Below are 11534 nucleotides of genomic sequence, written 5' to 3' on the forward strand. Positions count from 1 at the left end.
TGCTCCATCCAGACCATCTGCACTCTGGAGGTTCCAGTCAATATTCGGGAAGTTGAAGTCACCCAAAACAACAACTCTCTTACTTCTGCACCTTTCCGAGATCTGCTTCCCAGTCTGTTCCTCTATCTCTCTATTGGGAGTCTATAGAAAACTCCCAATAAAGTGACTGCTCCTTTCTTGTTTCTGAGTTCCACCCATTCTGACTCGGTAGACAAACCCTCCTCGACTACCTCCTCTTCTGCAGCTGTGGTGCATTCCCTATTTAACAGTGCCACTCACCCTCCTCTTTTACCTCCCTCCCTATTCTTCCGAAAATATCTAAACCCCGGAACATCTAACAACCATTCCTGCCCCTGTGAAATCCATGCCTCCGTAATAGCCACAACATTGTAGTTCCAAGTACTGATCCATGCTCTAAGTTCATCTCCCTTATTCCTGACACTCCTTGCATTGAAACAGACACACTTTAACCCATTCCACTGAGTGCAACTTTGCCCTATCAACTGTCTATCCTTCCTCACAGACTCGCTGCATGCTATTTCTGCCTGTTCAACAGTTACCGTATCCTCTGATCCATAGCTCTGGTTCCCATCCCCCTGCCAAACTAGTTTAAACCCTCCTGAAGAGCTCTAGCAAACCTCCCACCCAGGATATTGGTGCCCCTCCAGTTTAGGTGCAATCCGTCCTTCATGTACAGATCCCACCTTCCCCAGAAGATATCCCAATGATCCACATATCTGAAGCCTTCCCTCCTGCACCAACCCTGTAGCCACGTGTTCAGCTGCACTCGCTCTCTGTTCCTTGCCTCACTTGCACGTGGCACCGGTAGCAATCCTGAGATCACTACTCTGCTTGTCCTGGCTTTGGCTTCCAATCTAACTTTTCTTAGCTATGTCGTTGGTGCCTATGTGCACCACGACTTCTGGCTGCTCACCCTCCCCCCTTAAGAATCCTGGAGACTCAATCCAAGACATCCCTGGCCCCGGCACCCGGGAGGCAACATACCTTCCGGGAGTCTCGCTCAGCCACCACAGAATCTCCTATCTATTCCCCTAACCATCGAGTCTCCTATCACTATTGTGCTTCTCTTCTCCCCCCTTCCCTTCTGAGCCACAGAGCCAGACTCAGTGCCAGAGATCTGGCCGTTAGGTCCTTCTCCCCCCCCCCCCCCCCCGCCAACAGCATCCAAAACGGTATACTTGTTTTGAAGGGGAACAGCCACGAGGGATCCCTGCACTGTCTTCACGTTCGTTTTCCTTCCCAACTGTAACCCAGCTACTCTTGTCCTGTACCTTGGGTGTGGCTACCTTCCTGTAACTCTTCTCTATCACCCCCTCTGCCTCCCGGATGATCCAAAGTTCATCCAGTTCATCATTGATCAGTGATGTTTAATACTGTGAGTTCCAAGGCCAAAGGAATCTTTTTAAAAAATAATTTTTATTGAGATTTTCAAAAACATATCCAAAACAGAAAATAACAACAAGAAAACAATATTAACAACAACAAAAAGAAAAACACACTAACCCCCAAAACCAACCCCCCCCCCCCCCCCCCCGCCCCAGTAACTACAAAAAGGAGAGATAGATAAACACCCGGCATAGTCAATAAACACATATACACATTTCTCCCTTCCCCGAAACAAACCCCCCTCTCCCTTCCCCCTCCCCTCTCCCTCCCCCCCTGCCTTCCCTTCCCCCCTCCCTTCCTTCCCCCCCTCCCTTCCCTTCCCCCTGCCCTCCCTTCCCTTCCCCCTGCCCTCCCTTCCCTTCCCCCCTCCCTCCCTTCCCTTCCCCCCCTCCCTCCCCCTCCCTTCCCTTCCCCCCCTCCCTCCCTTCCCCCTGCCCTCCCTTCCCTTCCCCCTGCCCTCCCTTCCCTTCCCCCCCCTTCCCTTCCCCCCTCCCTTCCCTTCCCCCCTCCCTCCCTTCCCCCCTCCCTCCCTCCCTTCCCCCCCCTCCCTCCCTTCCCTTCCCCCCCTCCCTCCCTTCCCTTCCCCCCCTCCCTCCCTTCCCTTCCCCCCCTCCCTTCCCTTCCCCCCCTGCCCTCCCTTCCCTTCCCCCCCCTCCCTCCCTTCCCCCTGCCCTCCCTTCCCTTCCCCCTGCCCTCCCTTCCCTTCCCCCCTCCCTTCCCTTCCCCCCTCCCTTCCCTTCCCCCCCCTCCCTCCCTCCCTTCCCTTCCCCCCCTCCCTCCCTCCCTTCCCCCCCTCCCTCCCTTCCCTTCCCCCCCTCCCTTCCCTTCCCCCCCTCCCTCCCTTCCCTTCCCCCCCTCCCTCCCTTCCCTTCCCCCCCTCCCTCCCTTCCCTTCCCCCCCCTCCCTCCCTCCCTTCCCCCCCCCCCCGGGTTGCTGCTGCTGCCAGCCTATTTTCCTACCGTCCCGCCAGGAAGTCCAGGAAAGGCTGCCACCGCCTAAAGAACCCCTGTACTGATCCCTTCAGGGCAAATTTCACCTTCTCCAACTTAATGAACCCCGCCATATCATTGCCAAAGGAATCTTAATGGTTATGGTGGCCGGGCGGATAAGTGGAGCTGAGTCCACAAAAAGCCATGATCTTATTGAATGGCAGAGCAGGCTCCAGGGGCAAGATGGCCAACTCCTGCTGGTTCTTGTGAAAAGGAGGCCTGTGTTGATCAGGCAGAAATCAAAGTGCTGTAAAGGTAATGAGAAACAGGAGACCTCCGAGGAAGACATTAGAAAATCAAATTCAAGGGTGAAAATTTCAGCAGGAACTAAGGAAAGGTAGAGTGAAAGAGAAAATGCTGGAAAATATCAGCAAGTCTGGCAGCATCTGTAGGGAGAGAAAAGAGCTAACATTTCGAGTCCGATGACTCTTTGTCAAAGCTAACAGACAGAGAAAGTTGGAAGTATTTATACTGTGGAGTGAGAATGAAAGATGTCATAGCCACAGAAACCCAGGGAAACCGGGTGCTAATGGCCACACAAACCAAGGAGAAAGAGTGCTAATGGCACTCAGGACCTTCCTGTTGCTTGCCATTTTAACACAACACCCTGCTCCCATGCCCACATGTCTGTCCTTGGCCTGCTACAATGTTCCAGTGAAGCTCAATGCAAACGGAGGGACAACATCTCATCCTCCGGTTAGGCACACTACAGCCTTCCTGTCTCAACATCGAATTCAACAACTTCAGATGATCAGCCCCACCTCGACCCATTTATTTTCATCTCATTTCATTTTAACTGTTTTTTTACCACTTCTTTCTTTCTTAATATATATTTAACCCCCACCCCCCCCCCCCAATCTTATCCACCTTTCCTTAACCTTTCTCATTTTTGCTTCCCCCCACATCTACAGTTCATCCTCTGATGTTAATTTCTCTGGTGTTTGGCCTTTCACATCTTTTGTTCTCTCTGGGGACTGCCATTAGCTCTCTTTCCCCTTGGTTTGTGTGGCCATCAGCACCCGGTTTCCCTGGGTTTCTGTGGCTATGACTCATCTTTCATTCTCACTCCACAGTATAAATATTTCCCACTTTCTCTGTCTTTTAGCTTTGACAAAGAGTCATCGGAATCGAAACGTTAGCTCTTTTCTCTCCCTACAGGTGCTGCCAGACTTGCTGAGATTTTCCAGCATTTTCTCTTTGGTTTCAGATTCCACCATCCGTAGTAATTTGCTTTTATCTGAGGGAAGGTGGAGTCACGATGATCTCAGTGCTGAGAATAGTCTAATATTTTTGGTCTCGTTGAGCTGACACAGAATATTTACAGAGTTTGCCGCGGTCTGCGTGGGTTTCCTCCGGCTGCTCTGGTTTCCTCCCACAGTCCAAAAATGTGCAGGTTAGGTGAATTGGCCGTGATAAATTGCTCCTTCATGTCCAAAAAGATGTGCAGGTTAGATTAAGGGGCTAATGGGATAAGGTGAGTCAGCTTGGATGAAGTATTCTCTCAGAGGGTCGGTGCAGACTCGATGGACCGAATGGCCTCCTCCTGCATTGTCGGGATTCTATGTTTCAATGAAAACATTCACTTTTCTTGTCGGACATTTTTCTTCCTGCGTTTGGAAGGTCAAGGTGTCGCAACGATTTGAGCAACAGGTTGGCACTAGTTGTTTGACAAGGCTGCTATGCTACACAGAGGGTAAACCCCTTTATCGACCCCCTCAGAGCAAACATGACCTTCTCTAACCTAGGAATTCCGCCAGGTCGCTCACCCTCGGCAGCTCCGAGTCCCACCACCTGAGCAGGATCCGTCTCCGGGCTATCAGGGAGGCAAAGGCTAAAACATCGGCCTCTCTTGACCCCCTGCCCCGGGTTTTCCGACACACCAAATCGTGCCTCCTCCGAACCATTCCCACACCCAGCACCCCGGATATCACATCCGAGAACCCCTGCTAGAGCTCCCTGTATTAATCACAGTCTGAAAAACAAGTAAAGTGCAGAAACATACCTCCACTTGCATTGTAGTCTAGGAGGTGATCTGGGAAGCTCAGGGCATTGGAAAGGATGGGGGGCAGGCGTAGAGCAATACTGAATTGGCCAGAAAAAAACACAAGAAAATAACCTGGCAAAACGAGAGCTGTGGCTTTAAGTTTAAAGAAAAAAGAACTTTTAAAAAAAGAAGTTGCTGCAAACTTTCTTTTTTTACAAAAGCAAACACAAAAAGCAGAGCTTGAAGTTAAAAAAAAAAATGCCCCGACAATTGAGCTGCAGCAAGTTGTCTCGAAATGTGGGAAAATCAAGGAGCAGAAACTGATAATATTCCAATGTGCAGGATCAGAGAAAAGCCTGTGGGAGTTCCGAGGCAGCAATTCTGCACCAATGGGCTTCAAGCAAACAGAGAGGTTCTTCACCTTCTTTAAATAAAGAAGGAAAGTTTTTAAAGTAAGTCCACGGCAAATAGCTGAAAAGCCAGCAACTTCACATAGAGAGAAAAACAGACTCCCAACCAAACAAACAAACAAAAGAATTCCAGAGATCGCTGAATTGACCTTCCCTTAGGAAAAGGAGAAGTTTTAAAAGTTCACAAAAAAGTAGCCAAGTTTGCGCCAAAACTCCAAAAGTGCAGGGAAAACAGGGAAAGCTGGCAGCTGTGGACAGCTGAATGAACAAAATAACATTCTGAAAGCGGCAATACCCTTTAAGAGGTAATACACTTAAAGTGGCAATGCACTTAAAGCAGAAACCATAAGAGAGAACAAATAGCAATGGACAGGATAATTGCAGAAGGCCCCAGATAGAGGGCAACTCTCAAAAAAGGTCCAATACAATGCAGACCTCAAGGAAGAGGCAGTGCAGACCTCAAGGAAGAGGCAGTGCAGACCTCAAGGAGGAGGCAATGCAGACTTTGGGGAAGAGGCAATGGAAGTCCTTGGAGGATGCCATGCAGACCTCCAGGAAGAGGCTATGGAAGACTTCAGAGGAGACAATGAAGACTTCACGGAAAAAGCAAGACAAGACCTCAGATTGGAGGCAACAGATGATCCCAGAAAGTGGGCAACAGAAGTCCCCAGAGGAGGGTACTGGAAGTCCCCAGAGGAGGGTACTGGAAGTCCCCAGAGGAGGGTACTGGAAGTCCCCAGAGGAGGGTACTGGAAGTCCCCAGAGGAGGGTACTGGAAGTCCCCAGAGGAGGGTACTGGAAGTCCCCAGAGGAGGGTACTGGAAGTCCCCAGAGGAGGGTTGATTAAAGACACTGGAAGAAGAGCAAAAAGAGAATTGCAGGAAGGAAACAAGTCAAAACTTGGCTGGAGATAAGCCGGACCAACAGTGAAGCCCAAAAGGGTTTGGCTGAAGTTAAGACAAGTGTAAATGAAGGTTTCGTTTGTGAAATGTAAATGTCCAGTAAGAATATAAACGATTTCCCTCAGAAGAGCTGAAGAAATTAAAGACTTCAAAATAATCTCTGAACCATTGAACATAAAGAGGAATCAGCAAAAAGAATTAAAGCTCTCGAGAAGACATTAGAACAACAAGGTGAAGTGACTGACAGAAGAAGTTGCAAAATATTGCAAAATGAAGCGAAGAAGGAGCAGTTAATGAGACAATGCAGAACAAAATGAAGCGAAGAAGGAGCAGTTAATGAGACTGCAGAACAAAATGAAGCGAAGAAGGAGCAGTTAATGAGACAATGCAGAACAAAATGAAGCGAAGAAGGAGCAGTTAATGAGACAATGCAGAACAAAATGAAGCGAAGAAGGAGCAGTTAATGAGACAATGCAGAACAAAATGAAGCGAAGAAGGAGCAGTTAATGAGACTGCAGAACAAAATGAACTCCATGAAAAAACAACTAGAAAATCAGAACAAGTCCAGTGAAGAATTGAATGTGGGGAATAAGAGCTTGAAGAAGGGATGCTTGGCAATGAGAAATTAGCCAGAGGTCAAAACATTGAAATTGACACAGAATCAGCAATTCAGACAAAGTAATAAACTGAGATTACGTTCCAGAACAAGATTGGTCACGCAAATGGAAAAGCACACGCACCAAAATAATAAAATGGTCGATGAAAAACATGCTGAATTGAAATGCTGGGTAAAGAAGAAATGTAATTTAAGAAGGGTTGCAAGGATAATCTAGGTAATTATAGGCCAGTGAGCTTGACGTCAGTCATGGTGAAATTGTTGGGAAAGATTCTCAGAGATAGGATCTATGCACATTTGGAAGTGAATATTCTGATTAGCGACAGACAGCAAGGTTTTGTACGAGGGAGGTCATGTCTAATTTGATTGAAAATTTTGAGGAGGTAACAAAAATGATTGACGAGGGAAGGGCTGTGCATGTTGCCCACATGGACTTTAGTAAAACATTTGATAAGCTCCCCCATGGCAGGCTGGTTCAAAAGATTAGATCACATGGGGTCAGGGGTGAACTGGCTGGATGGATCTAGAACTGGCTTGGCCATAGAAGACAGCGGGTAGCAGTGGAAGGGTGTTTTTCCGAATGGAGGTCTGTAACTAGTGGTGTTCCGCAGGGATCAGTGCTGGGACCTCTGCTCTTTGTAATATATATATAAATGATTTGGAAGTCAGCGGGTCTGATTAGCAAGTTTGCGGATGATACTAAGATTGCAGGAGTTGTGGATAGTGATGAAGATTGTCAGAGAATACAACAGGATATAGATAGACTGCAAAAGTGGGCAGAGAAATGGCAGATGGAATTTAACCCGGACAAATGTGAGGTGATGCATTTTGGTAGATCCAATTCAGGTGTGTTGCTCGTTATTCTCTCCTTAATTTGCTCTGTTTTAATTACCTTTGCTCAAGAGTTGCCAGGTATCTTTCTGATACCACCACAAGGTTCAAAACCGAATACTGATCAATGACTCGATACACCAGTTAGTAAGTTTGAAATCAATGCATTTATTTACACACACAGTCAATTATAGTCATGCACAAACTCTACTCACTAAACTAAAACTACTACTAAAAGCCACTCAGTCAGAGGAACCATGGCCGTTGTCCGATTCTGAGGCTGCTGACTTCGAACTGGTATAGAATAGTAGCTAGGAGCGCCTATCTCGTAGCGTGCGTTGACCTTACTTGGCTGGTGCTTGGCGGGTCTCTCGTCGCTGAGAGCCAAGGCCAAGATGAAGGTTAAGAAGAAGAGAGCGATCTGTCTTTGGGGACTCCTCTTTATACCCCAAAGGGTTTTGCGCTCTTTTGGGCGGTCCTTGAACGTGGCCCCAATTAATTGGACCATGTCCTAATCATTTGTATTGATTTCTCCAATAAAGGGGTGGCTGCCTGATCACTGGGCGGGCCCTAGGTGACCGTTGGCCTGCTTTTCTTTTAGTCTCCACTGGCGCCGGGGAGTCTGCTCTGGTACCGATTGCTGAAATGTTTCTCTTTTGTCCCCGGAGATAGCTCATTAGTATGTTAATGGCTTTGCAGTATCGGTCTTGTCTGGGGGCTGCAAACTTCAATCCACAGGCAAACCTTGCACCGGCTTGTTTCCTTAGCACTGTCCAATTTTCCCGTTACACTTTGCAAGTGTCCATTTTGGAATCGGGACGTGACCACCCCAGGTGGCTACAGGTGGGAGCTATAAAATAAATGTGTCTCTATGCTCCTGATGGTTCTGCCAGAGAGGTCTGGGCGCGCACGTCCACAGATCCAACTTCACCGGCTCAAACAAATGATTCCCACCTATAGGGGCCATCCTGGACACTGCCCCCAGCTTAAAATGCTGACGGAATTGCCGCCATATTTTCAAAGGGGAGGGCTAACCGCAAAATACTCGCTCTTCCCAAAATGTAGTTTATGCCCTGAAAAGGAATCAAACCTCCTTTTTTAAATAATTTTATTCAAGGCATTTTCAATTTTATACAAATCACAAAATACAACCATCTTTGTACAACTATCATGTAACCGTGCCATCCCACTCCCTTAAAACACCCCGTCTTATAGCTAAACAATAAAACAGTAAGAACTATAACACAAAACAAAAACAGCCATACCCACCATACCCGCTGACGTTCATAGATCCTTCAAGAAGGAAATGAACAACCTCCACCTTGAGGGGAACCCCTCCTCCAAACCCCGAAAGGCAAATTTTATTTTTCCAAAGAACAAAGAAAAGTACAGCACAGGAACAGGCCCTTCGGCCCTCCAAGCCTGCGCCGACCATGCTGCCCGTTTAAACTAAAATCTTCTACACTTCCTGGGTCCGTATCCCTCTATTCCCATCCTATTCATGTATTTGTCAAGATGCCCCTTAAATGTCACTATCGTCCCTGCTTCCACCACCTCCTCCGGCAGCGAGTTCCTGGCACCCACTACCCTCTGTGTAAAAAAAACTTGCCTCGTACATCTCCTCTAAACCTTGCCCCTCGCACCTTAAACCTATGCCCCCTAGTAATTGACCCCTCTACCCTGGGAAAAAGCCTCTGACTATCAACTCTGTCTCTGCCCCTCAATTTTGTAGACCTCTATCAGGTCGCCCCTCAACCTCCTTCGTTCCAGTGAGAACAAACAGAGTTTATTCAATCTCTCCTCTATGAGATGCAGACGCAGGAACCATGGAAACATGACCAGCTCATTCCCAATAAAATCCTTAATCTGTAAGAACTGAAGTCCGTTCCCCTTTGGCAACTGAAACTTCTCCAATTCTCCCAACTCTGCAAACCTCCTCTCCACGAGTGAACCCCTAAACCTCTCTATCCGCTCCCACGCCCCATACGTTATGTCCAACCTGCTGGAATAAATCCATGTGATTGCCACAGATCGATGCCCACAACGACATGTCCTCAATCTTGAAATGCTGCCTGCACTGATTCCAGGCCCTTAACATGGCTACCACCTGTGGAGTATTGAGCCGGTGCAAATAGAATGGGTGCCATCACCAATGCCCTCAGACTTGTCCCTTCTGCTTCCTTCATCTGCCCCCACACTGACCCCTCCTCCACGACCCACGTCTACACCTTCTTGCCATTCGCCGCCCAGTAATTCTTCCAAGTTTGGCAGAGCCGGCCCTACCCCCTCCACCTATCCCTCTCTAAATCTAGGACCCCTTTCCCGTTCATATAAAGTCTCTGATCATCCTGTTTACCCTCCCAAAAAAACAACTTAGCCACAATAATTGGCAGATTCTGAAAACAAACAAAAACCTCGGGAGAACCATCATCTTCATGGTCTGGACTCGCCCCGCCAATGATAACGGGAGAACATTCCACCTCGTGAAATCTTCCCTTACCCCATCCACCAGATTAACCAAATTAAATTTACGTAGCTGAGCCCAAATATGTGCCGCTTGTATCCCCAGATAATGAAAGCTTGACTTAACCAACCGAAACGCTAACTTCTCCAACCTCCTCCCTTGTACCTGAGCATTGACCGTGAACACCTCGCTCTTTCCCACATTAAGGTTATCCCTCAAAAACGACTCAATGTTTGTCAGAATTCCCATAATCCTTTCTATGCTAGCAATCGGGTCCGAGACATAGAGCAGGAGGTATTTTATATACCTCCATCAGATCCCCTCACATTCTTCTAAACTCCAGCAAGTATAAGCCCAAACTGTTCAATCTCTCCTCGTACATCAACCCTTTCATCCCTGGAATCAATCTGGTGAACCTCCTCTGAACTGCCTCCAATGCCACCCCCCCCCCCCCCCTTCCCATCAATGGTAGGAAAGTGGGCAGATTCTGAAGATGAGGCAGCCCTGACACCTTCCTCAGCTCCATCTGACATGGTAGTAGCAGCGGGAGGGGAAACTAGACCACGAGGGTTGCTGATTCAATTGGCAGTGACCAGCTCCTGGTACTTAGGAGTACTAGTGGCGGGAGGGTGGGGTGGGGGCTGTTATGGAAGCGGAGTTATACAAGCTTGGTGGGGTCAAGGCAGACCTACAGAGATGGGGCAGCCACTTGTTATTGCTGGAGGGTCCAGTTCGTCAGATAGAATGAATATATTGCCTAGATTCCCAATCCCGGTATTTATGCCCAAATCATTTTTTTCAAGAGGTGAGGATTCGAAAGGGGGGGGGGGGGTGTGCTTCAGAGGGAGAGATAGGCAGGAGCCTTGTGCTGCCAAATTTGTTATATTACTGTTGGCCGGCTAACGCTGAGAAGGTGTTGGGGTGGTACAGGGAACCGAGGGGACCTCTGGGTACAGATGGAATCAGAGTCAGTTTGGGAGACGAGCTTGGGAACGCTGGTAACGGTGTCACTCCTGGTGTTGCCAACAAATCCTGTGGTGGAGGCAGCTCTGGCAACATTTCAAATTGGGGGCAGCCTCACAGCTGATTTAATTTGATTTATTGGCTACAGGAATAGTGCCAGAGGATTGGAGGGTAGCAAATGTGGTCCCTTTGTTCAAGAAGGGGAGTAGAGATAACCCCGGTAACTATAGGCCGGTGAGCCTCACGTCTGTTGTGGGTAAAGTCTTGGAGAGGATTATAAAAGATACGATTTATAATCATCTAGATAGGAATAATATGATTAGGGCTAGTCAGCATGGTTTTGTGAAGGGTAGGTCATGCCTCACAAACCTTATCGAGTTCTTTGAGAAGGTGACTGAACAGGTAGACGAGGGTAGAGCAGTTGATGTGGTGTATATAGATTTCAGTAAAGCGTTTGATAAGGTTCCCCACGGTCGGCTATTGCAGAAAATATGGAGGCTGGGGATTGAGGGTGATTTAGAGATGTGGATCAGAAATTGGCTAGTTGAAAGAAGACAGAGGGTGGTGGTTGATGGCAAATGTTCAGAATGGAGTTCAGTTACGAGTGGCGTACCACAAGGATCTGTTCTGGGGCCGTTGCTGTTTGTCATTTTTATAAATGACCTAGAGGAGGGCACAGAAGGTTGGGTGAGTAAATTTGCAGATGACACTAAAGTCGGTGGAGTTGTAGACAGTGTGGAAGGATGTTGCAGGTTACAGAGGGACATAGATAAGCTGCAGAGCTGGGCTGAGAGGTGGCAAATGGAGTTTAATGTGGAGAAGTGTGAGGTGATTCACTTTGGAAAGAAAAACAAGAATGCGGAATATTTGGCTAATGGTAAAATTCTTTATTGGTAGAGGGATTGAGTTCCGGAACCATGAGGTCATGTTGCAGCTGTACAAATCTCTGGTACGGCCGCATTTGGAGT

This window comes from Scyliorhinus canicula, chromosome 6 (assembly GCF_902713615.1).
Source record: "Scyliorhinus canicula chromosome 6, sScyCan1.1, whole genome shotgun sequence".
Lineage (NCBI taxonomy): Eukaryota > Metazoa > Chordata > Chondrichthyes > Carcharhiniformes > Scyliorhinidae > Scyliorhinus > Scyliorhinus canicula.